This window comes from Culex quinquefasciatus, chromosome 2 (genome assembly GCF_015732765.1).
Source record: "Culex quinquefasciatus strain JHB chromosome 2, VPISU_Cqui_1.0_pri_paternal, whole genome shotgun sequence".
Classification (NCBI taxonomy): Eukaryota; Metazoa; Arthropoda; class Insecta; order Diptera; family Culicidae; genus Culex; species Culex quinquefasciatus.
This window is the reverse complement of record NC_051862.1, coordinates 145,212,702-145,240,181: the sequence shown is the minus strand read 5'-3', so window position 1 is coordinate 145,240,181 and position 27,480 is coordinate 145,212,702. Positions and strand designations below refer to the sequence as shown.

At 38.1% G+C, this 27,480-nt stretch overlaps 1 protein-coding gene across 3 annotated transcripts in view; it reads right to left on the bottom strand.

The window, feature by feature from the left end:
- The window catches only part of LOC6044608 (inactive dipeptidyl peptidase 10), a 367,926-nt gene that overhangs the window by 299,605 nt on the left and 40,841 nt on the right, over nucleotides 1-27,480 (bottom strand). The window contains exon 2 of one of the 3 annotated variants that reach the window (XM_038251316.1): nucleotides 10,724-10,790. The exons of the other annotated variants lie outside the window; for them this stretch is intronic. The gene's annotated coding sequence lies outside the window, so the exon portion shown is untranslated. The remainder of the gene's footprint in view (nucleotides 1-10,723; nucleotides 10,791-27,480) is intronic. 3 annotated transcript variants of the gene reach the window in all.

The window sequence follows — 27,480 nt, the reverse complement described above, 5'->3', positions numbered from 1 at the left end:
TGACAGGAAAAATAAGAAGTTTAATGACGGAATTGCAAAAAAAAAAAGAATATTTAAGAAATTTAAATATTTTACATTATAAACTTGTTATATATTCATCAAAAACGTTCAGGCTTTATATGAAATTGTTGTAACTGATAGAAAATCAATAGTTTGGATGAATAAGCAACATTATGCATACGATTTCTTCAAAATGTTGAAAGGGGGACCAAATTACCCCCATCATTTTAAAAATGCCGGTTTAAAATATGTTTAACGCGCTTAGCATGACTCGAAGAGTTCATCTGTTTAAAAACCTTTATCAGCCAAATATATAAGCCAGATAGTTGAATGATAATGCTTTCAATTCATGCAAAAAGTTCATAGTTTTGTGAGAAATTAAGAGTGTTATGTGCGATACAAAAAGGGGAGCAAGTCTCCCCACTCTCCCGGATTGTGCTTTGTTCGAGAATCTGTATCTTTACAAGGAATTTTCTGACCGATAAGGCGTCTCGGCAAAAAAAAGTACACGGAAAAGTATCCCGAATAATGTTATTTTACTTTTTATGACTAGATGTTGAATCCTCAAAATATGTGTTTTTAATTTCCAATTTCTTTCAATTTTTGGATGTACCGGGCAGTAATCAAATGGTCTAAGAATATTGAATTGACCATTGTGACACCCTCTACAGCGTGGTGCAGACCCGTAATGCTATGCTATGCTATGCTATAAACCTTTTTGCCTTTCTTACTAAAAAAAGTTATAGGGTTTGCTTTAAAAAATCATTGACGATTTTACTAGGAAATGCATGGATAAAATTTCATTCATATAAAAAATACATCTTTGAAAATGTTAAAAAATAGAATTGAAATGTAAGAAAGTTGCTTAAATTGATGAAAATTGAATAAAAATTGTTTCAACCCAGAACAAAATCATGAAAAAGTGTAAAAATTCCAACTTCCAAAATTAGAACAAATTATTGGTTTGTTATTTTCATATAACTTACTATTATTTAATTCAAATTGATGATGTTTTGTTTTACAATATTTATATTTGTCGTTAATATCGTTGGGTTTTTGATGGTAGATATTGATACATTTGGGGAACGTTTTTTTTATTTTGCGTCTCATCTGCATCTGCAACTCTTCCAACATCAACTTCCTCAAAAATTCTCCTCATGTTTATATTTCAGGACATTTCAATAATTCCATCATATCAAGGCCCGACAGCTGTCACTCTGCCAAAATGAAAATGCTACCTTCGAAGAAATTCACCCTTCAATCTTTGACACACACCCACACACTCTCTCACATGCACACATTTGCACAAAACTTTCATCTATATTCTTCCCGATTCTCCAAATATGCTGCACAAACATTAGGGGAGAGTGGGGAGACTTGATCCCCGGGGACACTTGATCCCAAGCCTGTATCTCGTCAGCATGTGGGTAAAACAATTAGATTTGTTCTAGAAAGTTGTGCGAAATTAACTAAAACTCATGGTAGAAAACAAAGAAAAAAATGAAAAAATGTTTAGATTCAGTTACACACATTTTTCTAAAACGAGCTGCAAAAAACTTCCAAGAGATCTTTTTTTCTTTGTATTGATATGTATAGAAAACACTCAAAAATTATTAAAAAAAATATTTTTTATACATGAATTGTTTGATAAACTTATCAACTCCAAAACCCTTACGCATTTGATGTTAAATTTATCGTCACACTATTTTTACAATCAATTGTTTAAAAAAGTGCGTTTAGGGAGACTTGATCCCTGCCTTTTTACAGTCACTGGAATCAGCCTCAACATTAATTAATTGAGCTGGGTTTTCATACATAGTTTCCTTTAGTATAGTTGTACATAACTTACTGCAGTTTGAACCATTTTTCAAAACTTTTGTAAAAAAAATGACCAGCTTTTGTAAACATGCTCAATTTTGGTCTAAAAAAGAAAATTTTAAGTTTTTAAATATTTAACATAATAAACTTGTTATATTTTGAACACAAACGTACAGGTTTTATGTGAAATTGCTGTAACTTATAGAAAATTAAAAGTTTGGATGAATAAGAAACATTTAGCTTAAGATTTCTTCAAAATGTTGAAAGGGGGATCAAGTTACCCCTAACATTTTTAAAATGCCGGTTAACAATATTTTTTTAAAACGCTTGGCATGATTCGAAGAGTTCATCTGATGAAATATCCTTATTAGCCAAACATAGATGAATGTTTAAGCTTTCAATTCATGCAAAAAGTTTATAGTTTTGTGAGAAATTGACAGAGTTATGTGCGATACAAAAAAAGGGGATCAAGTCTCCCCACTCTCCCCTAATCAAGGAGCGCTCACACTCAGCGCGCTCGACTCGAAATGGAAATCTATCTGAAGCAGGGGCAAAATATGAGAGGAATCTGGCTTTGGGATGAAATTTGATGAGCAGCAACAAAAAAAGGCCGAGAAATGGTCCAGAATTCGCTACGATAGCAGCTGGCGCAACGTGATAAGGAGTGACAACTGAAATATCCCGAATGCTTAATATTATGTCGAATTCTCCCACGTTGATACTTTTGCCCACGTGCCATCGTCGTCTCGGGCGGCAGACTCAGGGAATGAGACACGGAGATTAGCATCTTTATGGTGAACTTCCCCCGGCTTTCCCGGGGAAAATCCTACATTTATACACAGAGATGTGCTCTTGGGGCAAACATAGGGCAACTCGTCGCCCTTCAAGATGATTTAGGTATGCTAATTAGTTATTTAGGGCAACAAAGTGGGGATTTTGGACAGAGCTTTCCGGTAGGGGTACTTTTCGAGCACGAAAGGATTGCGAAACGGCCATTCAGATGAACAATGAGGCATAAGCTCGTGTGAGGACACGTGACAAATTTTGGTGGTATTTGTCATTATACGGGCTTGATTAGGAAGTTTTGTTGAAATAAACAAATTTTCTTGGAAATAAAGGTGATGTTTTATTCAGTGACTTTAGGGATGCATTTATTAAGAAATATTTAGATAAAAAGTAAACAAATTCAGTTTAAAAAAAACTAGACTGCTAATCCTTGCAAAAGGACGAATTTTCATGAACACCAAACGGACTCAATTGCCCTTGACATCAGCTATAGAGAGCACACCTTGACCTTGCTTTTATAGCTGAAGAACTAGTGATGTGGTCGCAATCCGTTTCAGTCTGTAAGCCTTCTTCCTCAATGTGAATTACAGGATCATTAAGGGAGTAGTGTGCAAAGGTAAGACTTCTTTCCATGTGGTAGTTACACAGAAATTCATCAAGACCGTAACCGGAAATAATTTTCCAGTCCGCTGGCAGGAACGAAAGACGGGTCGTTTAAATGCAAACGAGACAAGGTCGTCGAATGAAACTTGTGGCCATAATCACGATCCGGATCTTTTTATCTTTTTCGATTCAACTCTTGGAGATTGGTTTCAACTTATGAATTGTTGCGCGTTTAGTAATTCTACTTTAAAACAAAACTTTGATACATAATTTCCGATCATTGAGCGCAAATTTGAACCCAAATATTTTCTAAAAAGATTTGGTAAATTTTTTAAAAGTTTCAAAAGTTCAAATTTAAATTTTCAATGTCATTCAAATTAAATAAGTGTTTTATAAATAAATTTGTTCTATATATTTTAATATATGCCACAACTAGAAAAGCTAGACAAATTTCTTTGAAAATATCTACAAAAACGAGAAGCGACAACAAAACAAGAGTTTTTTTTTTAAATGTCCTATAAGCTCATTCATATTTAAAAAAAAAACAGTCAATGCAAAATTTTAGATAACTGTTGAATGTTTTATTTTATATAAAACATATTTTAATAATTCTTTTTAAGTTACTACCGTCAACTAGGGAAAATCAGAAATACAGGCTGAAAAGGTACAGGAGATTTCAGAGCAATACATCTGGAAATCGGTGTTCTAAATTTTTTTTCTGTTCCTGTTTTAACCAAAGTTAATCAAAACACGATGCAATTTTTTTTTCTTAAATAGCTGTCTTATTTTGTTATTTGCCCCAAAATCCGGAATTTGATGAAAAATAATTTAAGATGATAATTTTCAATTTTAATATCATAAATATAAATATGATAAATAGTCTTCAAAAATACGTAAAATTAAATAGAAAATGTTTATTGCGCCAGGTATTTTGCGGATCTATGACTAAATTATAATCAATTTTCCCTTATTAGTCAAATTAAAGCTGATATATTCGAACATAAATTTTAATGCTTTAAAGTGCGTATCGATTACTATGTATTTTACGGTTCATCTATTTCTACAACAAAATTTGAATTTTCAGACCAAAATTTGATTTTTTTTTTCAATTTCGGGAATTCCCGGGACAAATTATGAAAATTCCCGGGATTCGGGAATTCCCGGTTTTGGAAAAATCCCGGGAACACCCGGGATGGACGCACTAGTTCTGTCCTTTTTCTGTGTATTCTAGAAGTCCTTCCTAAATCATAGTTAATCGGAAGGCATGGCATCGTGGAAATAAATCCACAATATGTAAAATGATCAAAATGATTCAACCTTATGCTGAATAATAAGTCCATTCTATATTATCATTGATCGAAAGAGTCTGCAAATTCAAGTACCGTAAACCGGGTTGACTTTGATAGGATTTCAATTTATTTTTGGAATATTTTCCAACTGGTAAGGTTCTTCTTAAGATTATTATTTAAATTAAAATGTACAGGGATAGGCCACACAAAGTCTTTGCACTGTTTTTGAAAAGAAAAAGTGTATTCAATAAAGTTTAGAAAATAGTTACGTTAATAAAATTTAGTTTAAATTCTGGGGTTGGAATTTTGCCGGAAATTTGTTAAATATAATAATGATCACATCGGGACTGGCAACACCAGCCAGCAACAGTCAACTGTTCGGAGCTCCTCAAACTTTTCGATTCTTTCGCCGTAATTAACAGTGTTTACCCGCGAGTTTGCTGCTCCAGCATGCCAAGGGCCGGCCGTGGCCGTGGCAGTTCGAGTGCGGCCTCGAAAAACCCGCGAAGTTCATCTACCGGCAGAGTGCAGAAAGGTAAACATACCAACGCCGCATCGACCGCCATCGCGCACGGGAGCGTGCCCGGTGACGTCACCGATCCTTCTTTTTTTACACGTGTCATACCGTCCACGTGAGTCCCCAGTACGGACGAGACAATCGACCCGGGCATCCGGAAGTACCTCCGACCAGCAGCAGCAGCAGCAGTCCACCAGCACTACGACAGCAACCACTTCCAACGTTCCCACCAGCAACGAATTTGAGATGCTGAGTGGAGAAGAAAACAACACCGCCAGTGACAGCAGCAGTGCTGGCGACGACGATGACGATGATGAACTTGCGCGCAAGCAAGGAAAGCAGAAAAAGTGTAACTCTCCGAAGGAACGACGACCACCTCCAATTTTTGTTTTGGATACGTTGGCGGACGATGTTGACGAGTTGCTTGAGGGACTCCAATATTGTCTCAAAATTAGCAAAACTTCTGTGCAAGTGATTACGCATAAAAAACAGAATTTCGACTTGGTAGTGAAGAAGTTGAAGTTGCGAAACTTCAAATTCTTCACATTTGACCCAGCAGAGAAGGTCCCAGTGAAGATCGTCCTTCAGGGATATCCGGACCGCCCGATCTCCGACCTGGAAGAACACCTGTCGGGCGTCAAGGTTAAACCTCGAGAGGTTAAGGTGCTCTCGAAATCGACAACGGTGACAGGTACGTACACATTGTACCTCCTGTACTTCGATCGTGGGTCGGTCAAAATCCAGGACCTACGGCAGATCAAAGCACTGGACGGCTTCTTCGTGACGTGGCGATTCTACACGAAGAATCCGACCGACGCAGCGCAATGCCACCGCTGTCAAAAATTCGGACACGGTTCAAGAAACTGTAATCTTCCGCCCCGGTGCGTTAAGTGCGGTGAGACCCACTTCACCGAAAGGTGCAATCTTCCGCGGAAAGACCAGCTGGGGAAAACGCCCAGCAGCACAAAGCGCGCGTCAAGTGCGCGAACTGTGGTGGAAACCACACGGCGAATTTCCGTGGCTGTGCCGCGCGGAAAAAGTACCTCGAGGAGCAGGACAAGAAGAAGAAAGCGCCAGCGTCCCGCCAACCTCCAAAGACTTCGAGCACGAACGCTGCAGCAGCTGGCGGTGGAGCGGTTCCATCGACCAACCCAGCGTTCCCTCCCGGTTGGGGAGGTTCGTACGCTAGAGTAGCCGCTTCTGGGAGCGGTACTTCACCGGGACAAGCAGACGTTACCGGAGATGATCTCTTCACGCTTCCCGAGTTTTTCGCTCTTGCTGGAGAGATGCTCACGCGCTTTCGTGCCTGCCGGAACAAGGCAGAACAATTCCAAGCTCTGAGTGAGCTTATGATGAAGTATATCTACAACGGATAAGCTGCCTTGTGCAGCGAAGTTTTTCGACGTCAAAAGACAAAACAAACTGTGATCTAGTTTTAAGCTTTTCTATCTCTATCCTTTTCCTTAGCAAATTTAGAAGGTTTTTTTAAAATATTGTTTCCTTCTGTTGGCAAATCCATTGTTAGAATATCCAATTACATCAAAATGAACTATAGTACAAATCATAGTTGAAAGGTACTCCAAAACTCTATTAGGTTATAAGAATTACGAAATTGTGAATTGATTATTTACTAATAAAAACTAATTGAATTGAAAAAATAATAATGATCATAAATTTATTGATTTATATTGCATTCAATACTTGATTTTATGCACAAATAATCACAATATTTCACAATTTATCTGAAATTTGTTCAACTGAAATTGGCTATAATTTTTGAGATTTTTTAAAATTATGTTTCAAAATCACCCATTATTTATTATTTACAAACTTATTTTACTTTTTCCTGGAGGAAAATTGTCCAAAGAATCCGAAAATGTATTCCGTTTTCCGATTCAAAATCATGTTCGTTGGTAAAAACATGACACTTTGAGAAGATTTTATTCATGCTATTAAACATTTTCTTAATTATAGTTAACTAACTTTTTACACTTTTCAACATTTTAAGAAAAGTTCTTTTTGAGGTACTTTGAGCCCTTATCTACCACGGTCAGTATGATTCCAAACGTATTCCGTACGTATTTAATTTGTACTCTTCATTTTGCGGAAAAATCTCAAACCTATCAAAGTCACCCCGTTTTAAGGTACCCTGGATGAACTTGGCCAATTAAATAGGGCTCCAACTGATCATTTTGATTCAGTGTTTAACTTCAGCTGATCTGCTAATAACGGAGTATTAACTCCTTTGGCAGTCAACCATGCTCAAGCTTATTTAAAAAATGTACTGAACCTGTCTTATTATTATCTGCAGAAAAATAACTACAGTCGATATCAATATCGCAGGTCATCGAGAAAGAGAAACATCAGTTAAAAAACTATGCAACATTAATGTCAAAGCCTTTCAAAGAGCTGTATTGAGTATTGATAAATGGAGGACATTTTGGAAGTAATACCATGCAAGGGACCATCGAGGAAGATATTTTTTTCGAGCTAAAGAGGGCATTGATGAAAGAAGAGCATCAAAGTACGTAGATTCAAGATACTGTAGAAAACCATTAATAGAATAAGATGTATCAAATAGAAAAGATCAACAACCATAGACTCATGTTCATGTAACTGACACGTTAATCTTATTTTAACCAAAAATCAATTTTACCTTCGCCCACGTATTGCAACATTTCAACTTCATTCAAAATTAACCGACTTCAAACTGTGTCTCCTGAAAACCGACCAACTCAAACGGTAAACTCCACTTAGCCTCCAACGGTGACTTCCCATAGTGCAGGGGTTCCTCCAAGGGTCTCTTTCTGGCAGTTGTCATCAAAGCGCGCTGCTCGCTGAGCCGACAGCACAAGCAAACGGAAAACAGTCTGAATAAATAATAAACCTTGTCGGCCTTGTGGTCAATTGAAACTGTCAGATATGCTGTCGCAGACATACGGGACATCTTCACACGCGAAGACATTTTCCGGTGAATATGTTATCAAGGGTTTTGATTTCAAAGTAAATTAGCAATTCTGAAAATGTTGTTAAATTAAATAAATTAGATGAATCAAAATTTTACAAATCTAGGCTTCTCAAACCACCAAAATTTACAATAAAATCACCTTCAAACTTTACGACAACAGACGCCCGGTGGGCAGTAAAAGAAACACGCCACGGGGATTGATTCCTATCAGCGTTCGTTTAGAAGCTCATAAATGATGAAGCCATTTTTGTTTCTGTGTTCCACCTTGAGTGGGAGGAACAAATAATACCACTGCTCTTGCTTTTATTTCGATTTTCGTATCGTCTGCCGTTGTTCACTTTTACGACCGACACGGAATTGGACACGTGCAAAGTTTTTCCGACAAGGATGGCGCTTTTCACGGCGAGGGGAGTGGGGTGTCATTTAACGACTGTGTTTGCTGAACATGTTATTTTAGCAAATTTTTCGCTTCAAATTTGAAGTTTTGGGGAAGATTTTAAAATATATTTTTATAAATCTTATATTCCTTGACAAAACTGAAGCATTTACTAATATCAACTTAAAAAAAGTCGAGTTGTTTAATTAATTATAGCGTCCATCTGAACAAATTTGTATGGGCGAGTGATGGCAACGATATGTCAATAGAAGTCATGAAACGCCCAAAAACAAGAAAAAATGGTAAATTATATTTATACCACTGTTTGACCTTATCTACAAAAGAACCTTCTTAAAAGAACTCAATTAAACATTAAAGCACCTACTGTTTAAACATTTACCTTCCTTGATCTCGAAGCACTTAAAACCTACGCTCTTACGCAACAAAATGGAAAGGCACACGAATCTTCCGCGACCTCCTCCAAAATCACGAGTTCTGCCGCGAGATGAGTACATTAGAAACAAAAAAAATGTGTAAGCAAAAAGAAAGTCCTTTTTATGCTTTCTTTATTTCCCAAACCGGACCACATCCGTCCAGCATCATCCCGGATCTGCACAAGAGATACGGAGAATGGGATGAGGTCCCAGCTGCGTCAGGATAGGACCATTCGGGAGAAAGCATTCAAATAAAGAGCAGGGACGAGCCCCAAACGGATGCCGAAAGTTTTTTATTGCAATTTTTTACGAGCTTTTTTTTCAAGGGCCACCGATTTTTTTTTGTTTGCAGGGTCTGTTAGGACTTGAAAAAATGAGGTTGTGCTCTGTTAGTAAATAATTAAGTCAAATAAATAAAAGACCTAAGTACTGCAAAATCCTTTAAAGGTATATGAGCAATGTATCACAATCAAAGCCCCAGAAACAAACTTCCCCAAAATCCATTGATCTAGCTTTGTGCAATAATGTTTCCAATGCTATAGCCCCATTTCGTGCCCTGATTTACACTCAAACCATTTCTTTCATCCCTTCACACGCACGCACTTATACAATTGGGATCAAAGTTTATTGCTCAAAGCTGCGCTACAAAATCGGCTTTAGACACACACACAAATCCACAAATACACCCTCCGAAGAATTTGGCTACACAATAAAAGCGCCAGGATGAAATGTGAGCCTGTGTGTCTGCGTTGTCCTCCTAATCCTCTCTACCCTTCAGCGGGGAGTGCACCCCCCCTTGACCATCTTTTTCATCACCCATTTTCTTGTCCAAATATTGTTCTAGCTCACGTGCACGTGCACAGTGTAGCCCGGGATCACCACCCGACGAACCAACACGCGGCAGTCTGTGTTGATGTTGCTGATGTTGTTTGTCGGCGTGTTATTTCGTCTTGTAGTCTACAGCTGGTTACTGCTGTAAGTTGGTGTGATATTGGACGGTTTTAATCAGCCTGATGGCAAGATTGTCAAATTGTATGTATGGGCCGCGATACTCACATTGGTTGGACCGTGGACCCCGCTATTTGGTCGCTTTACCCCTCTGACGCTAAATATAGGGTAAAGAACCAGCAAATGTGCAATTGAAAATAAGTTTTTTTTTGTGAAAAAATATTTCAAATTGTGTTTTTGATGAATAATTTTGAATATGTTTTGTCGAAAAATAAATAACTAGAAAAAATAAAATATTATCCAGCATTTTGAGGACGAAATCAATGGTTCACATTTTTTAATGTAAACTTTATTAACATATTTTAGTGTTAAATGAGGTTAAATGTCAATATTCCAAGAAGATAATGTACAGCTTGTGACGATAAACTACCTTTCCTTTACTTAGAAATCGTATCCAGAAGAAAAACGATCACCAGCTATGTTGGTCCGCACCGGGTTCTGAACTCCAATTTGCGAGGCGGAAGCCTTACCGCATGGCTCGGTCTTAACAAAAAAAAATAACTAGACAATAAATAACAATTTCAAATAACAAACCTAAATATTAAATAAAATTATTTTCAAATTTACTTATAAATGGCCTGTATACCCTATTTTGTGCAACCAGTTTGTGGAGCATTCACCCTATATGGACTGTCAAAAGTGAGGTTCACTTTTTGACAAGCTTGCCACCAGTCTGGTTTTAATGCTTTTTTGAAGAACGTATCTAGAGTTTTTTCAATGGTCCTATAGGCTACTGTGTTCTATGTGTTAATAGGACCTTTTAAAAAAACTCTAGATATTCTGAATGAATTTAAAATTTGACCTTCTAAACGATGCAGAAGCAAAAAACCAATCATGTTTGAACTTCATCGAATGCTTCAGCGATATCGGCCTTCCATTTTTTTTTAAATTTTGTAATCCTGATTAAACTTTTTAGGTACCTACCGTATGTCCAAAGAAGTTATTTTGCATTATCAGTTAGTCCATATCATGTTCCATTCAAGTTTGGCAGCTGTGCATGAAAAAAATATTTGAAAATTAAAAAAAAAACTGTACATTTTGAACAAATTTTTGATCGATTCAGTGACTTCCGTAAAGTTGTAGGTATGCATGAGGACTAAACCGGAAAAATGATGCAAGGCAATTTGTTTGTTGTTGTTTTTTTTTTGAATAATTTTTTGTAACTTAAAAATTGATTTCTAGAAGGTCTAGATTTTATGGGCAAAATGTTTAAAAAGTAATTTAAAGCACTTTCCGATTGAAAATTCAATTTTGCTTTAACAATGATTTTTAATAATTTTGTTCGCCAGATATTTGTGTCGATATTTTCCCAAAAAAACACACTATTTAAAAAAAAAACCCACATCAAATTAATAAGATTTATCCTTACCACGCATTATGACTCATAAAATGTCATGTTAGTCCTATAAAAGATATTAAAAAAACGAAAATTTCAAAATAAACATATTTTGGGAATTAAATTTTTGGACATAAAAAAATAAAAGAAAATTTGAATTTCTTCACGTCTATCATTTTTTTCTGAAAAGTTCTTATTAAATCCTACAACACGGGGTCTTTTTGGGGGATAGAAAGAGCAAAAAAAACTATCAATTACATATTAAAGATTGGAACATCCACTTACATTTGCAGGGGGAACGAAAATCTTTGATCGGGAAAGAGTAGAGTTATCGTCTTTTGAAGTTTTCGATTTTTTTTTTCTATGGGAAGAAATTTTGCCAATTTCTATTTTGTGTTGTTATAAGTCCACATGGACATGATTTATGATTCAGATCATATTATTTCTTATGAGAAATGATCCAGGGAACATTTTTCCTAAAGCACGCAAAGTGATTGGAAATAAGGGAAAAAAGTTATGAAGGTTTTTTGGAAATTTGGGTGATTTTCTGTTAAAATTTCGCACCCTCTTTCCCAAAAACCACGTTTTGATATTGAAATCATAGTTTTGGTGAATTCTTTTTTGAGCAATGTTTGTGAGCCAATTGAGTATAAAAATCACAGCAGAAAAGTATATTTGGTTGGGTTTATGCTAAACTGAAAGACAATTTTATTAGTTTTGGATTTCAACATAATCAACATATTTTTGTGTGTTTTGGTTATAAATGTACCGTTTTCATTATATTTTCATTTTTTTGTGATTGCATGGTTCGCGTGATATTTTTTTATCTAATTAAGATCTGCTGTTTAAATACAATCACAGGGTTTCTATTTCTATGTCTTTTGCTTATTTTTTCAATTGGGCTATATTATTTGTATTAAAAATACAAAATTGAAGTTGCAGTTATTAGTAATAACACAAATTTTGTGTACAAATCAGTAAAAATTTTGAATATATATTAAATCACTAAGTTTATCTCAAATTTTTGAAGTTTAAATTTCAAAAATCTGGCAGACAAATTTAAAAGAATAAAAATACAATAATTCCATTGTTTTGATAAACAAAATAACAATATTATCAACTCACCTCAAAATTTGTTCGAGATATCCTGTAAACATTGATAATACTGATAAATATGTAAAAATATCATGAAAACGTACATTTAATACCCAAAACACACAAAAATTATTGATTCAGTTAAAAACCAAAATTAATAAAAGTTATTTACAGTTGAGCATAAATCCAACCAATCATACTTTTCTGATGTGATTTGTTTACCCAATTGACCCAGATACATTTCTCACAAAAGAATTCATCAATACAATGATTTCAATATCAAAAACATTACTGATTTTGGGAAAGAGGGTGCGAAATTTTAACAGAAAATCACCCAAATTTCCATAAAACCTTCATAACTTTTTTCCCTTATTTCCAATCACTTTGCGTGCTTCAGGGAAAATGTTCCCTGCATTATTTCTCATAAGAAACAATATGATCTAAACCATAAATCATGTCCATGTGGACTTATAACAACACAAAATTGAAACTTCAAAAGATGATAACTTTAATTTTTCCCTGCCAAAGATTTTCGTTCACTCCGCAAATGAAAGTGGATGTGCCAAACTTTAATATGTTTTTGATAGTGACAACTTTGACGAAGACACCAAATCGAATAGGAAATCCCTTTTCATGATACAGAATTTCATTCATTTACATACCTATTTTGAATGACCTCCCCTCAAAATTGTATGGAACTGGTAGGTATGGAAAACTTAATGATGCAAAATAGCTGGTTTCGACATATGGAATGGATGGACAAAGTTTCATCCAAATAAAAAAGTTGAAATTTGAAAATCGCAAAAATAAAATGAAATCGTAGTCTACTCAGCTGTAAGAAAAAAACATTTTTTTAGCTTATAAAAGCTTACCCTGAAGGGTGCCCGCAAAAAAGAATCCCTGCTCCACAAGCGAAAAAAGGCGTTTTAAATTACTTTAAGCATCTATGAAAATTTTGAGCGAAATTGGTTAAGATTAACCCAAGTGTACCCATGCCTGAAATTGGTGATATGTTTAAATCGCTAATTACATTTCAGGATCAGCGCATTAAATTTCTAATGAGAATCTAATTTTTAGGAATATTTGGATGGAAGTCGTGCATCGTGCAAACCATAAAGTAAGAAAATTAGATTTTTAATACATTTTTTCGATTCCCATACAAACTTCACCCCAGGTAAATATTGGCCGATTTTGCTCATGTTTGGCCCAGAGTCCTATAATAGCTCAAGCCCAGATTCTAGCTGAGTTCTCACATCATTCTAGTAGAAATGTTCTGGCAGAAGCAGCTCTGCTAGAATATTTCGTGACTGGGGGGAACGAGGTTTTGAAAAAGTTTGTTTTGGCTAACTTTAATGCGTTTTGACTTAGATCTCTTTACGTGAAATTCACTCAATCTCACGGTACCAGCTGTACTATAGTGCTTCATTGTGCAAACAATCAACTACCAGCCAGCCAGGTCAAAGTTTACCAGCGAGCTTTCGGCCATGTAGGTAACAGTTAACAGAACATAAGTACACCTCATCCACTCTCTCTCTCTCTTTCGTCCCTTTTCCGGGGTCGTTGACGTTGACCTAGCCCCCGCCGGGGGTTCAACAGTGGATGATGGAGACCCAGAAATCTAGGTTATCCTGGGAGCCAACATAAAAACCGTCAGATCCAAATCGCCACCGGCCACCACCCTCGTCGTCGTCATCGTTACCGGGAGTCAATAAACTATGCTACACAATATGCTGGACGACCTTAGGACACCAGCTGCTGCTGGCAGGGCTACCAGATAGACCAGGGTTAATACCTGGGGTCCGTTCCGGTGTGGTGTCACAGTTGCAGTAAAGTGTAATATGAATTCTATGAGAATTTAGGAGTTCAAAAATTAAATTTAAAGTATACTGCGAAGAGAGTTTCAATGTTTACAAATATGTTTTTGCCAATTTTTTTTCCTAAATTACCAAATAAATCAAAAATGATAAGAAAATCATAAGTCAAAAACCTTAATTTTCTAGAGAAACTTTAAATGGAGCAATCTTGGACACCCAGAGTCAGAGAACCTTATCCAACGCGGGTCTGTTTACTTACGGGACAGTATTTCAATCGTGGAACGTTGGGAACTTTATACCTTATCTTATTGTCAATATAGGGCAGTGGAGGTGGAAGTGTTGGATAGCTTTCTCAGTAAAAGTGCTAAAATAAACTGACGGCGGCTGCTGTAAACATGTTGTTTTATTTCCAATCTCCTTTGGCAATCGCAAACGTTGTGCAGGTGTACTTTTAAGGTCACTAACAGAGAGGGATAGCAGTAGCAATCGTGACGAACGAAAAGGTTTTTGCGATATTGATTCCGAAGGTTTAGACTCAAGTGTGTTCTACGCGAAATTTTATATTGTTATTCGGCAACTAAATTAATGATACATCAAAATTTAGTGCTTTCACTTTTCAATTACTCAACCGTGATGCAGTGTAAAGATATGGGTAAGTTTTCGCAAGGACCATTACACATCCTTTTGGAGTACACTAGTAGTAGCTAGTGCCATCACCGGTGTCCGAGGACTTGAAAGGGACCCTTTTCCGTGCTGCAGGCTGCCTGATAACACGGACAAAGAGGCAAATGTCGCCGTCGTCGTGTCGTGTTCCACAGACAATCCGGGGGCCCTGAATATCACATTCACACGGTACATTTCCTTCCGGAGCCGGTCGGTCGCCGACTGGGGAATCGTCACGTTTCCTGGTGTGACTTTTGATTGTCGTCGCCGTTTCTTGCTCGTCCGTAAAGGATTGTCCCCAAAGTGGATACGGGGCTGAGAGTTTTTAAATAAATGTAAGGGGGAGGTTAGTTGTGATCAGGGTGAAGGTTTATATGAAAAATTTACAAAGATGGATTACAATTTGATTCTTTTTTTGTAATTCAGAACAAGAATGTCAATGCTTTTTCAATTTTACATTAACTGTATTTTTTTGTGGTTTTTTTTATCACTTGATTTTAATAATAGTTATTAGTGCCGCAACTCTTTCCTTTTTCGCAATTGGTTTTATTTTTTTTATTTGGGTGAAACTTTGTCTTATGATTCCGTAGGTCCAAATAATTACATTTTACATAATTGGTTTCCCTATACCAATTAGCTATCCATTGAAAGTGCTATGCAAATTTTCAGAAATCTGATTTTTAAGAAAAATTAGGTTACGATTTGGACCTTTCTAATCTAATCTAATCTAATCTAATCCAACCCTAGCGCAGCCCGTCTTTCGAGGGCATCCTGGAAAATGCCTAAGGTTGATTAAAGCCTAGCATCATTATTAACAATTGCAGTGTCCCATGCAAAAAATTGCTTTGAAACATCACAAACGTTAGAGCGGCCAGGCCAACTGCGTAAAGTTTACCGCAAAGATGATTCGTTGAAGTGGGTTGAGTTTGAGCACGAATGTTCAAACAACAACACAATTCTGAATCGACAGGGGAGGAAGAAACGTGGGGATCCCCCGCTCACGTTCCTGTTTGTTTGGGCAATTAATCGTTGGGAGCACCATGCTAAGAAGTTTTGGGACCCTCGGGGATGGGACATTGTATTTCCACAAATGCCCTGGACACCATTTGCCGTGGTTATAGCGCCACAACTCGCTACGTAAGTTACAATTTGGACCTTTCGAAACAAAATTGACTTTTAAATTTTGATAAAATGGACTTCTTCCATTTTCTTTATTTTTAGAATCTTTTAGTGGACAGAAGGTGCCATCTTATGAGCTATAGGGTAAAATTTTGTCAAACTAAAAAAATAAATAAGGTATTGAAAAGCAACTCAAACATTGTTGGGATGTTTATTTGAATTAGGAATCAAAAATTATTTTTTGAATTTTTTATAAAAGGCACCGTTCTCGAAATAAAACCATTTTTTTTTCAAAGGGTGTAGAACCTTGTCAATCTCGGCAATAATAAATTTAAAAAATGAGAAAGTTTCTCTACAATTTTCGTTTTTGGAAATTGTAGATCCAACCATGGGTTTCTGAGATATAATGATTTTTTCTAGGTGTTACCCAATTGGACACATATGTTCAGGTTATTGATATAATATAAACCATTACATTTTGATGGTTTCTAGTTAAAATGGTGTAAAATGTTGATGCGTTCATCCAGAGAATTTCCGGAACTGCATTCCCGGTATTTTTATTCGTAAACATAGAATTGCCAAATTTGTTTTTTTTTTGTTTTTTTTTTTTATCCTGGTTTCCTTGAAATTGAAAATGAAAATGTTGGTCACATTTGGTTGCGAAAACAGATACACAGGCCAGATGGACCAACTATGGTCTTAGCCTAACTTTTGACAACAACAAAAACTGATTTTATTTATTTTTTTAATTTCGTAATGTACTTTATTTAAAAAAGTGATCAGTTTTAAGGTGTCATGTGATTTTGCTTTTATTTTGATAACTTTTGACAAAAGTTGAATAAATCCTTCTTAAAAGAAAGAAATACTCTTCAGGAATAGAATCAAATCAAACCATCCACATTAACGACCCTCGGGTCTTTTGTGGTCTCTATTGCAAGTTTCTGCTCGAACCTAGGAGTCCGAAGGCTTGAATGGGGAGAGCACCCAAACCTCTTTTACTCCAAGGAACCTTCCACCCCAGTGTTCGAACTGACGACCTTTGGATTGCGAGTCCAACCGCCGCCAGCGATTCCACCGGAGTAGGCTTTGTTTGGTGTGTTGTTTGTACTTATGGCATGGAGACTACTCCTACACCTGGAATGACTTAACGGCCTAACAACCAAGGCCGGGACCGACATTTTACTTCCTCATCCGATGGAAGGAATAGCTTCAGCACAAAGCCACCACCCCTGGCTACGGGCCTGCTGCTGACAAAAGTTGTAGTTTTCTTATAAAATTAAATTAAAGAAGGGAAAACTCCCTGAACTTGTAATTACTGCTGACACAAGTTAAATTTACCCTCAGCAGTTTTTCCTTATTAATTCAATAAGTGTCAGCAGTTATCACAAGTCAGTAAAGTGATTCTCATATTGAGATAATGTAGAAAATTTAATATCAAATTTAATGTTATGCCTAACTGTGTTATACTAAATGGCATTATGCCACAACATGTTTTTCAAGGTCCTAAATATTTCTGTTTTATGATTTTTCCTCAAGCACCGGCCTCAATATTTCCGGTTCCGGTGTATTTTTTATTACTTTTTTAACGAGATGTTAATTTTTTGTAGTTATTTCATTTTTTTTTTTGAATAAAATACAATGACTTAATTAAGTTGGATCAAACTGGATTAAAAATTTTAATTTCTTTTAAGATATCTAAAAACAACTGACCTTCTTTAGATTGAAGTTCAGATTATCATGAAATTATAATATTGAGCAAATTCTATGGTTTTAAGCTTATAAACATTACAAAATTTGTAATGATTAAATGTATGCAAACGATGTCCGTATCCATCATCCGACTTGTCGTTGGTTAGGTAATCGAAAACCCTTTGCAAGGAGTCCACAACATTGATAATCTGGCAACCCTGTCTCGAGTTATGACCACTTAAGTTATATCTGTGTACTTATTTTTCTGGATTTAAAAAAATAGATGAAATATGTCTCCAAACCACTCATATTACCCATTGTTGGTAAAAAGTGAGGAAGGCATCAACCACATAGGTGGATTAAGTTAGTTTTTCCCTTAGTCCAATCACATTGCGTGTTCCAGAAAAAATGTTCCCTGCTTCATTTTCCATAAGAAATGAAATGATTTGAACCACATATCATGTCCATGTGGACTTATAACTATACTAAATTGAAAAAGACAAAATTTCGTCCCATAGCAAATAAGTTCAAAAACTTCAAATTAGGATAATTTTAATTTTTCCCCACCAAAGATTTTTGTTTACCCCGCAAATTAACGGGGATGTTCCAAACTTTCATATGTATATGATAGTTTTCTTGCTATTTCACAAAAAATACTACCCCCCAAAAAAGACTCTCACAAAAATATTCCTAGATCTCGGAAATTCTCGGGATTCTTAGAATATTTTCTCGTTTCCCGGGAAATCCAGGACCCCGAAAAATTGGACGCCATACACCAAGCCATAAACTGTTTTAAATTTAGAAAAAAAATCTTAGATCAAATCAAAATTGTGTGTATTTCGATCCGGGCGGTTTCGGGATGTTTGACAGTTGCGTTGGAGAATTTGAACGGCGTGCGTCGCGGTCCTCGCGCAGGATTTTCGTTGCCGTTTCCGTCTTTGTTGTCCCCCCGATTGTGTGTGTATTTCGATCCGGGCGGTTTCGGGATGTTTGACAGTTGCGTTGGAGAATTTGAACGGTGCGCGTCGCGGTCATCACGCAGGATTTTCGTTGCCGTTTCCGTCTTTGTTGTCCCCCCGATTGTGTGTGTATTTCGATCCGGGCGGTTTCGGGATGTTTGACAGTTGCGTTGGAGAATTTGAACGGTGTGCGTCGCGGTCCTCGCGCAGGATTTTCGTTGCCGTTTCCGTCTTTGTTGTTCCCCCGATTGTGTGTGTATTTCGATCCGGGCGGTATCGGGATGTTTGACAGTTGAGTTGGAGAATTTGAACGGTGTGCGTCGCGGTCCTCGCGCAGGATTTTCGTTGCCGTTTCCGTCTTTGTTGTCCCCCCGATTGTGCGTGTATTTCGATCCGGGCGGTTTCGCGTTTTCGCATTTTAGTTGGTTTTATCTTTCCACAGCCGGCTGTCAAAGATTAAATCATTTATGCTAAACTCAACACCAAATAACCGGGAATAGTCTCATCCGCATACTCCGACTGTTTGCCACACCATTAAACAAAATTTATTGATTAGGGACCATCCATAAACCACGTGGACACTTTAGAGGGGGTATGGCGATTGTCCACGATCCTTACAAAAAGTTTTTTTTTGTATGGACAATTGTCCACGAAGGGGGGGGGGGGTAAAAGATTCCCAAAAAAGTGTCCACGTGGTTTATGGATGGTCCCTTATTGGGTCGCATCATCATCCTCTATGTTGAATCCTGGCCATTACCCTTACCCACTAACAAAATCCCAAGTAGAAGTAGTTTTCCGGCACACGCGGGGGTGTGGATATCGTATAGAACCCACCCTTGGTAGCAGCCTGTGCTAACTAACATTCCCGTCCCATTCCCTCGAGATCTACAAACTGACATGGCGGGCGCCGTTGGTGGCCAACGACTGTTTCCTATTCGCACCGGCTCTAGTTTTGATGATCGTGATGTTTTATCTTTTCAGCGCATTCATGCATGCTGTTGATAAGGGAAACATCATTTGATCGTTGAAGCGTGTGACCGGTTGTGCTGATGGGATATTATGGTCCTGTTCAGCAACGGAGAAGGACAACCATGGGTGGTCTCTCATGCTCATGCTCAATACTTTCTTAAAATTAGTATTTTGGCAGAAAACTAAACATTCGTCATACCTAATCCGATTTTTTGACTTTATATGCGGCCAGGCCTGATTTTTGTACGGTTTTTATTTTCGTATTATTTTGAGTTGTACGAAATTTAATGATGACAATGGCAACTTTCTGAAATGTAAATGATTTTTTAGAGACTTTTGATAATCTGAAAATTTAATTTAACTCTCAGTTTATAGTTGATTTTTAAGGTTCTATTGAATCTTTTTCAAAACATATTTAATTTATACAATAAAAACGATTGGCAAGATCAAAAGCTTGTGAAAATCGAATTGACAAATATTGTTGTGAAAACACTTAGAGCGTTATTAATCGTAAAAGACAACTTGAAATAAAATATAAATAAATAAAAAAAGTCAAGCCACCACCCTGCATCATGTCCCACTGTTGCCAACCTGGTAGCAATCATGGTGACAACCGGGCGCAACACTGGAATTTTAATGAATTGTCAGTGCGCGCTCGAGTAGTGCTGACAAATGATAAGACCGGGTACTTGAGGGCTAGTCTGTGTGTGGGTGGCAATGGGTCAACAATGAAAACTTTGTGGGGTTATACATCAGGGTGAAGGGGGTGGAACAAAACTGTTGTTCTGCTCACGTTATACTCTTCTAAGGCCAACTCCTCTGTTGACGCAAGGCAAAAAACATGACGCGGGATTCAGCGAGGTGGGCATCAACGCTGTATGGTTTGTGTCCGCATGAGCTCGGCGATATTGTATTCCAGCGGAACTTGTTACACGACGGGAGAAACCCAACCTAGAACTTGCCGAGACAGGACAGGTGAGCACTACATGGTTGCTGGCAGATGCTGGCAGTACAAGCGAGTGAAGTTACGTGTTTATTTTCGGTACTTGTTGACCTAGATAGTAGGATGATAGTTTAATCTAGAGCGCGGCAATAACAGCACAACATGGTTTCCATGTTCAGGTTGAACATTTAGTTTTAGGTTATATTGTTCAAGTCTAAGGGAACCATCTTTTCGATGTTTTGGCAATATTGTCATGACATTTTTAATGAGTCGAAACTTGCGCACTCAACCCCTACGCCGTGGCCCAGGTTTGGCCCACAGTCGACCACTGCGCCCGGGTTGTGCATAGTTTCTTTCAATTATAAATTCACTCATTAAATCTTTCGCCCAGTTGAGCTTCAAGCAATTTGTTCCGCTCGACAAAACTTTGCACTCCCATTCACACTCCCGGAAGGGTTGGAAAAAACACAACAACTTTGTTGGCAGGTTAGTACAGAAAAATAAAAGTGGGCCAAGTACTTGAAGAATTGAAAAAATGGTTTTTTTTAAAATAATAAAAAACTAAAATTGTCTCACTTTGGAGAGAAATTTCAAGCAAGGATTTAATAAAATAGGACTATCCTGAGAGTATAGTAGGTGATATTTCTGTGTTTTTTCATCTTTCAACCCTATGCCTAGAGTGTACGGGAGGAAAAGTTGGTGGTTTAGCATATTTCTGAAGTCCTCTACCGCAGAGTCATCGTCGAGATGGAACCGGCAAGGAAACAGGATTTTTTTCCTCCAACTCAAAGCTCAAAAGTATCACCACCCACACTCTTCACGTGGGCAAACGAAACTCAACTCACAGTTTAACACTGATGCGATCGTCGTGGAAAACTCAGTTCCATTTCTGGTCCGTGGGCCATGCAAAAGTGGATTGAAGTGGACACTCGAGCAGGGAAAACGGGAAAAGATACGAACTTTTTTCTCCTCCCCCCACTCTGCAACCCAAAAAGGCGAATTATTCAACAAACTTTCACCCACTCTTGGTGGCAGTCCCGAGCAGGGGTAAATAACACGGGAATACCAAATTTTGGTATTACTTGGGCAAATAACAGCGACCAAAATGTGCTCTTGGTTGCCCAGTAATAGATGGTAAAATACCATGAAATCATACCAAAATCTTGTATGTGTAAGGGCACAACAATACCAAACCATGTTATTCCAAGGGTAAAATAATACCTCAAAATAAAACCATTTCAATACCAACTTGAGGTCTTCTGGATTTTGAACATTGCTTGAATACCAAAACTTGGTATTGCCATGGTTTTATTTTTAGGTATTCCCGCGCCCTTGGAAAATCATATTTTGGTATTTCTGTGGTCTTTCACATACATGATTTTGGTATGATTTCATGGTATTTTACCATCTATTACTGGGCAACCAAGAGCACATTATGGTCGCTGGTATTTGAACAAGTAATACCAAAATTTGGTATTTTCATACCATTTTTAGTGCAGCAGTTGCAGTTAGTGAAAAAACGGAAATTATTCATATGCAACAGCCAAATCTACTCACCTGATGATTCCATGTTGCTATTAGTGATATTCTTCACCACACCGAATGCATTTGTCATTGATGAACGGCCTGTGCTTAAAGTTCTTGAAGCTTCTGAAAAATAACAAGATTGAAAAATAAGTATTATTAAAATGAAACTGAATTGAAATTCACCAAAATTCATTAATCTGTCGATTGACTCGTTTTTCAAAGTATTTGGTTATCCCGACTTAGAGATATTTCAACGTTTTTGAAAAAAATATTAGTGGGTATATCACAGTAATTTTTAAAATCATCTTTAACATTTTTGGGTTTCAAGTCATTTTAGCGCAAAATTAATTAACTCGTAAATTTTTTCAACAAATTTTCCATAGTTTCAGAGAAAATTGATGAAACCTTTCAATATTCAAATAATACCAAAATGTGCCATCCTGACTTAGAAAATTTTCCACAATTTCAAGTCATTTCTGTAGGGGGTATATCAAAAATGTTTAAAATCAAGTTTGAAATTTCCGGTTTTGAATGAAAGCATTCGCTTTGAGACATCATTTTAGCGCAAAATTAATTATTTTGTCAAAATTGGTCAAAATTTTCCCATGGTTTCAGAAGAATTTGATAAAACACTTAAATACCAAAATAATACCAAAATGTGCCATCCTGACTTAGAAAATTTTCCACAATTTCAAGTCATTTCTATAGGGGGTATATCAAAAATGTTTAAAATCAAGTTTGAAATTTCCGATTTTGAATGAAAGCATTCGCTTTGAGACATGATTTTGGCGCAAAATTAATTATTTTGTCAAAATTGGTCATAATTTTCCCATAGTTTCAGAGGAATTTGATAAAACACTTAAATACCAAAATAATACCAAAATGTGCCATCCTGACTTAGAAAATTTTCCACAATTTCAGGTCATTTCTGTAGGGGTATATCAAAAATGTTTAAAATAAAGTTTGAAATTTCCGGTTTTGAATGAAAGCATTCGCTTTGAGACATGATTTTGGCGCAAAATTAATTATTTTGTCAAAATTGGTCAAAATTTTCCCATAGTTTCAGAGGAATTTGATAAAATACTGTAATACCAAAAGAATACCAAAATGTGGTGTTCGATTATTGACAAATTCTGCAATTTTGCAATATCAAAACAATACCTTAAATTGGTATGATACCACATTTTGCTCTTGCATAATCCTTAAGACAAATTTTAAAGGGTCCAGGAATACCAAAATTTGGTATTGATACCAGAGAAAGGTATTATTACGCATTTCCCTTGTTATTTACCCATGCTCGGGGTGGGGAGGAGATGACTCGTTTTGCTACAGTTTGTATTGGAATGCTATTTCTGTACAGACACACTCTGTGAAATAGCAATCTGTCGTAAAGTTCTGCTAAGAGAAAAACTGTCAGTGAAAAGTTGTTGCTCATTTGATCGCATTTTAAGTAGTTCAAGGAATTCATTTCTATTTCAATCACAACCAGACATCGGAGGAACAAAAAGGCCAGATGTTTCAAACGCAGAAACTTCAACTGACTGAAATGATTTAGCATTTATTCATTCCCCTTAAAAGAATTCTGAGCTTTCAATTATTTTCATTTATGAACATTTTATTACTTTAATTCATGGTATCAGCAAAATCAATTCATCTCCAACAAGGAATCAACCTTTCCTAGGCAATTAATAAGATCAAATCGTTTTACTGCTTCCCAAAGTCGTTAAATCTCGCACCTAGCCTGACTTTGGGTCGGAGCCATACCTGCCAGCAGCCCAAGTTAAATTGATTGCATATCTAGCCCGAAACAATCACACAACAACTCCTCGCTTCAACAACTTATCCTGAAATACAATCAATAATTTGGAAACAACTTTCTCAACACGCGCGTGGCAAACCCCCGTCGGCAGGTAGAGGACGTCGTTACATTCACCCCAACTCAAAAAACAATCGAACAATTTAGTGGGAAGGCAAATTTTGCAAGTTCAAACTCGAGGACCTTTCACCGCCCGGAACACACGGAACCGATCCTTATGGGGCACAACGTTTTCAACGCAAATTGGCCGATACCTAAACTTTCGTTTTGCGCTGCGGACCAACTTTTAACCACCCCCCCCCCCCCCTGCTCCCTGCAGGTGGAAAAGGTGAAACTTTTTCCCGTGGACAAAACTTTTTCGGTTTTATTTTTCGTACTCTTGCCAAACCATCATATTCCAGCCCCAACTGACTTTTGGTTGAAGTGGTTTTGTGTCGAACTTTTGTGTGCTCCACAGAATGTCGACGACGCCGCAAGTTTTGTCGTGTACCATTAGCGGAAACCCCGATTTTTGCCGGGTGGGTTCGGGTGGTGGAGGAAAAAAAGTAAGCTAATTTTTTGTGTAGCGAACGCCGCGCCCCCACCCTGGAATAAGTTGCCACAGTTTGGTGGATGTTCATTATTCATGTTTTGCTTGACCTTGATTTGGATGGTGCTCGATTTGAAATCGGGACAAAGTTTGAAAATTATCGCAATATTAAACTATGAAATTTGCAACCCATCAACATTATTTTTCACTGTGTACTTCAAAGTACAAATCAATATTGAAACCGGTATGGCAAGAAATGTATTTTCAAAACATGTTCTGGGTTAATTCAAAACAAATTTGAATTATTGAACTATCAGAACAGTAGTAACGTAGATAATGTGTTAACGCTGAAATGTTTTTCATTTCATCAAATCTTTTTTTTTTTTTTTGATAATATTGATTGGAAATCAACTGTAGTGGGTGAATAAAACATTTTAAAACACTTTTTTCTATTTTTCCTCCCCTCGACCGTGGGCAGAGTGGAGGGACAAAAACTATTTTTAAATATTTTGCCATCGGACTAACTGTTGGAAAATATTTTCGCAACGATTTATCAAAATAAAAAAATCTAAATAAAATAACGCTGACGCATAAACTCTTCAAATTTCATGTCATAATTTTCAAAAAAAAATAATCAAAATTTCTATGGAAATACAAGCACGTTCAACTTTATATTATTTTTTTAATTCCTAAAACAAAAAAATCAATAAATCTGATAGAAAACTGTCATTTTCTGTTTTCTTTTATTTTAAAATACCGAAAATGTTAAAAAATAACAGAAATTTCAAAAACAAAAACTAGAACTGGGTAATTTTCCGCCAACTCACACAGCAGTTGCCCCGACCCCTCTTCGATTTGCGTGAAACTTTGTCCTAAGGGGTAACTTTTGTCCCTGATCATGAATCCGAAGTCCGTTTTTTGATACCTCGTGATGGAGGGGCGGTTCGACCCCTTCCATTTTTGAACATGCGAAAAAAGAGGTGTTTTCAATAATTTGCAGCCTGAAACGGTGATGAGATAGAAATTTGATGTCAAAGGGACTTTTATGTAAAATTAGACGCCCGATTTGATGGCGTACTCAGAATTTCAAAAAAACGTATTTGTTCCGGATCGAGCCCTTCAAAATTAGTGGACTGTATTTGGGGGGTTTCACTGCTCGTCCAGAGCACACTTGGGGAGGTCAATGGCCTCAGTTCTTCAAGTCACGGATCGAAAAAGAACACGGCTTGTTACGCGCACAGAACGTTTATTCGCGAAAATCGGGCGGAGTACAAATCACGCGGGGGTTCAGGTGAACCGAGCCAGTTGGGTGTTGGCTGAAGACTTAACATTTATTTCCAAAGATAAACAAACTGAACCCGTCGGGCACTCTCGTACGGTCTCTCTCACTCTCTCACACATTCTCTAATCACTCACTCTCTCATCTCGAAACTAATCTAATAGATAGGGTAAAGGGCGCAACTATCGATCTCAAACATGCCGCCCGCCTTGAAACCTGTGGTTTCAACAAATTGAAAAATAACGCTACCTACTTTCTTACACTAATACTAACATCAAATTGATCACTCTTAGGGCTAACTTCACTTCAATAATTCAATACGATCAATTGATCTTCTGCTGGTGTAAACAAACTTCTGCTGCTATCATGGGGTGAAAATTGTGACGACGCAGCTGGTGCATCATCTTTTTGTGCTGCAATCCTGCAACTCTCCTCCCTGGAACTCATCTGCTGCTTCGGTGCTGCCTTGGTGCAGCCTTCGCGTGGGTGTCGCCGCCGAGTAGCGGTCGTGGTGGTGTGGTTGCTGCCGTTGCAGCCTCGACTTCGATCGCCAGCGTTCGCCAGACCGGTGGCCGTGTGCCACGATCGCGAACCGTGCTGAACTTCTGGGGCAGCCTCGAGCTGCGCTTCTTCGGTGTGGGTGGGGGATGATGCTCCAGCGGAACATGCTCTTCTTCGGGTGGGACCGATGGTCGACCACAGAATGCACATGGAGTGCAGTTGCATCGGTTGATGCCTTCTTCTTCCTCTTGGTTGTGGATGTCATCTTGATGACGTTGTTTTCGTTGCAGGTTTCCTCGGGGAGAGGTGCGATGTAGTGCGTGTAGAGAAAAATGTAAAACCGGAACAACTTACCCAGCCAGGTAACGATGATGCTGGGCCCGCAGACCATAAAGTTGTTACGCTGGGGGTGTGTCGTTCGCCGGTGTGCTGCTCGCCGCTGTGCTGATGCGGACGTGGATGCGCTTCGTGCGGGTGGGCTTCGGACGTTGGTGTCGGTAGTTGAGTTGGTGGTGTGCCTCGAACAAAACTTGATGTAGTAGGTGTATGTAGCGTGCGTAAACTGGAACAACTTACCCCACCAGGTGAATTCTGGTGCTCGATCCGCAGATCATGGGTGAATTCCTGGGGGCGTTGTTCTTCTTCGCTGGTTAGGGATGAAACTTCGACTTCAAAACTTCGTGGTCGGGATGTCGATCGGCGCGTGAGCTGGCCAAGCCCACTGTCGAACGAGCAGCCGAGACCGACTGGCAGGAACCTAGGCTTCCTCCAGTGAGATGTAGTAGCGTGGGTGGGTGTGCTACCGATGATAGAGGTGATTAGCGACTTTTACAAACATGCAATCCCATAACCAGGTGCGCCTTGTGCGCTGAGCTCGGACAGGCAGGTGTCCACCGAGTAGCGAAGCTGTACAGCGTCCAGCGAGCTTTTTTCGTTGATACCATACATGCACACATACATACTACAAACACCAACATAAACTTCGAGAATGGGTGACGCAGCAGCGTCGGGACGCACTTAGCGAGTGCTTAATTCGTGGTTTGAACTAATTTTAGTATTTTCCGGATGGGAAGCGAACAGATCCTCGAGCTCACACGATCGAAGCGTCCGTTTGCAGTGCGAGATGTTCGACAGACGAACACAGACTCGCATGACGCCGTCCACCAGTTGTGTGTTGGGGCGCGTAACCTTCTCCGACGCCTTGACCATTTGCCAGGTGACATCTCCAACCGTGGAATGTTGACCTTCTTCTTCTTGCGCTTTGGGTTCTCGAGCGGAGTCACCTTGGCCTCGACCATGAGCTGTCGAAACGTGACGGAACCGCCAAGCGCAGTGCAGCGGAGGTAGAGATTCGCACCGTACGCTCGCTCTGACCCGTAGATCTTGTTCTCGACGCAATCGTTGCTGAACCCAATCCAGCGCGGCGCCTTACTCCTCGCGAA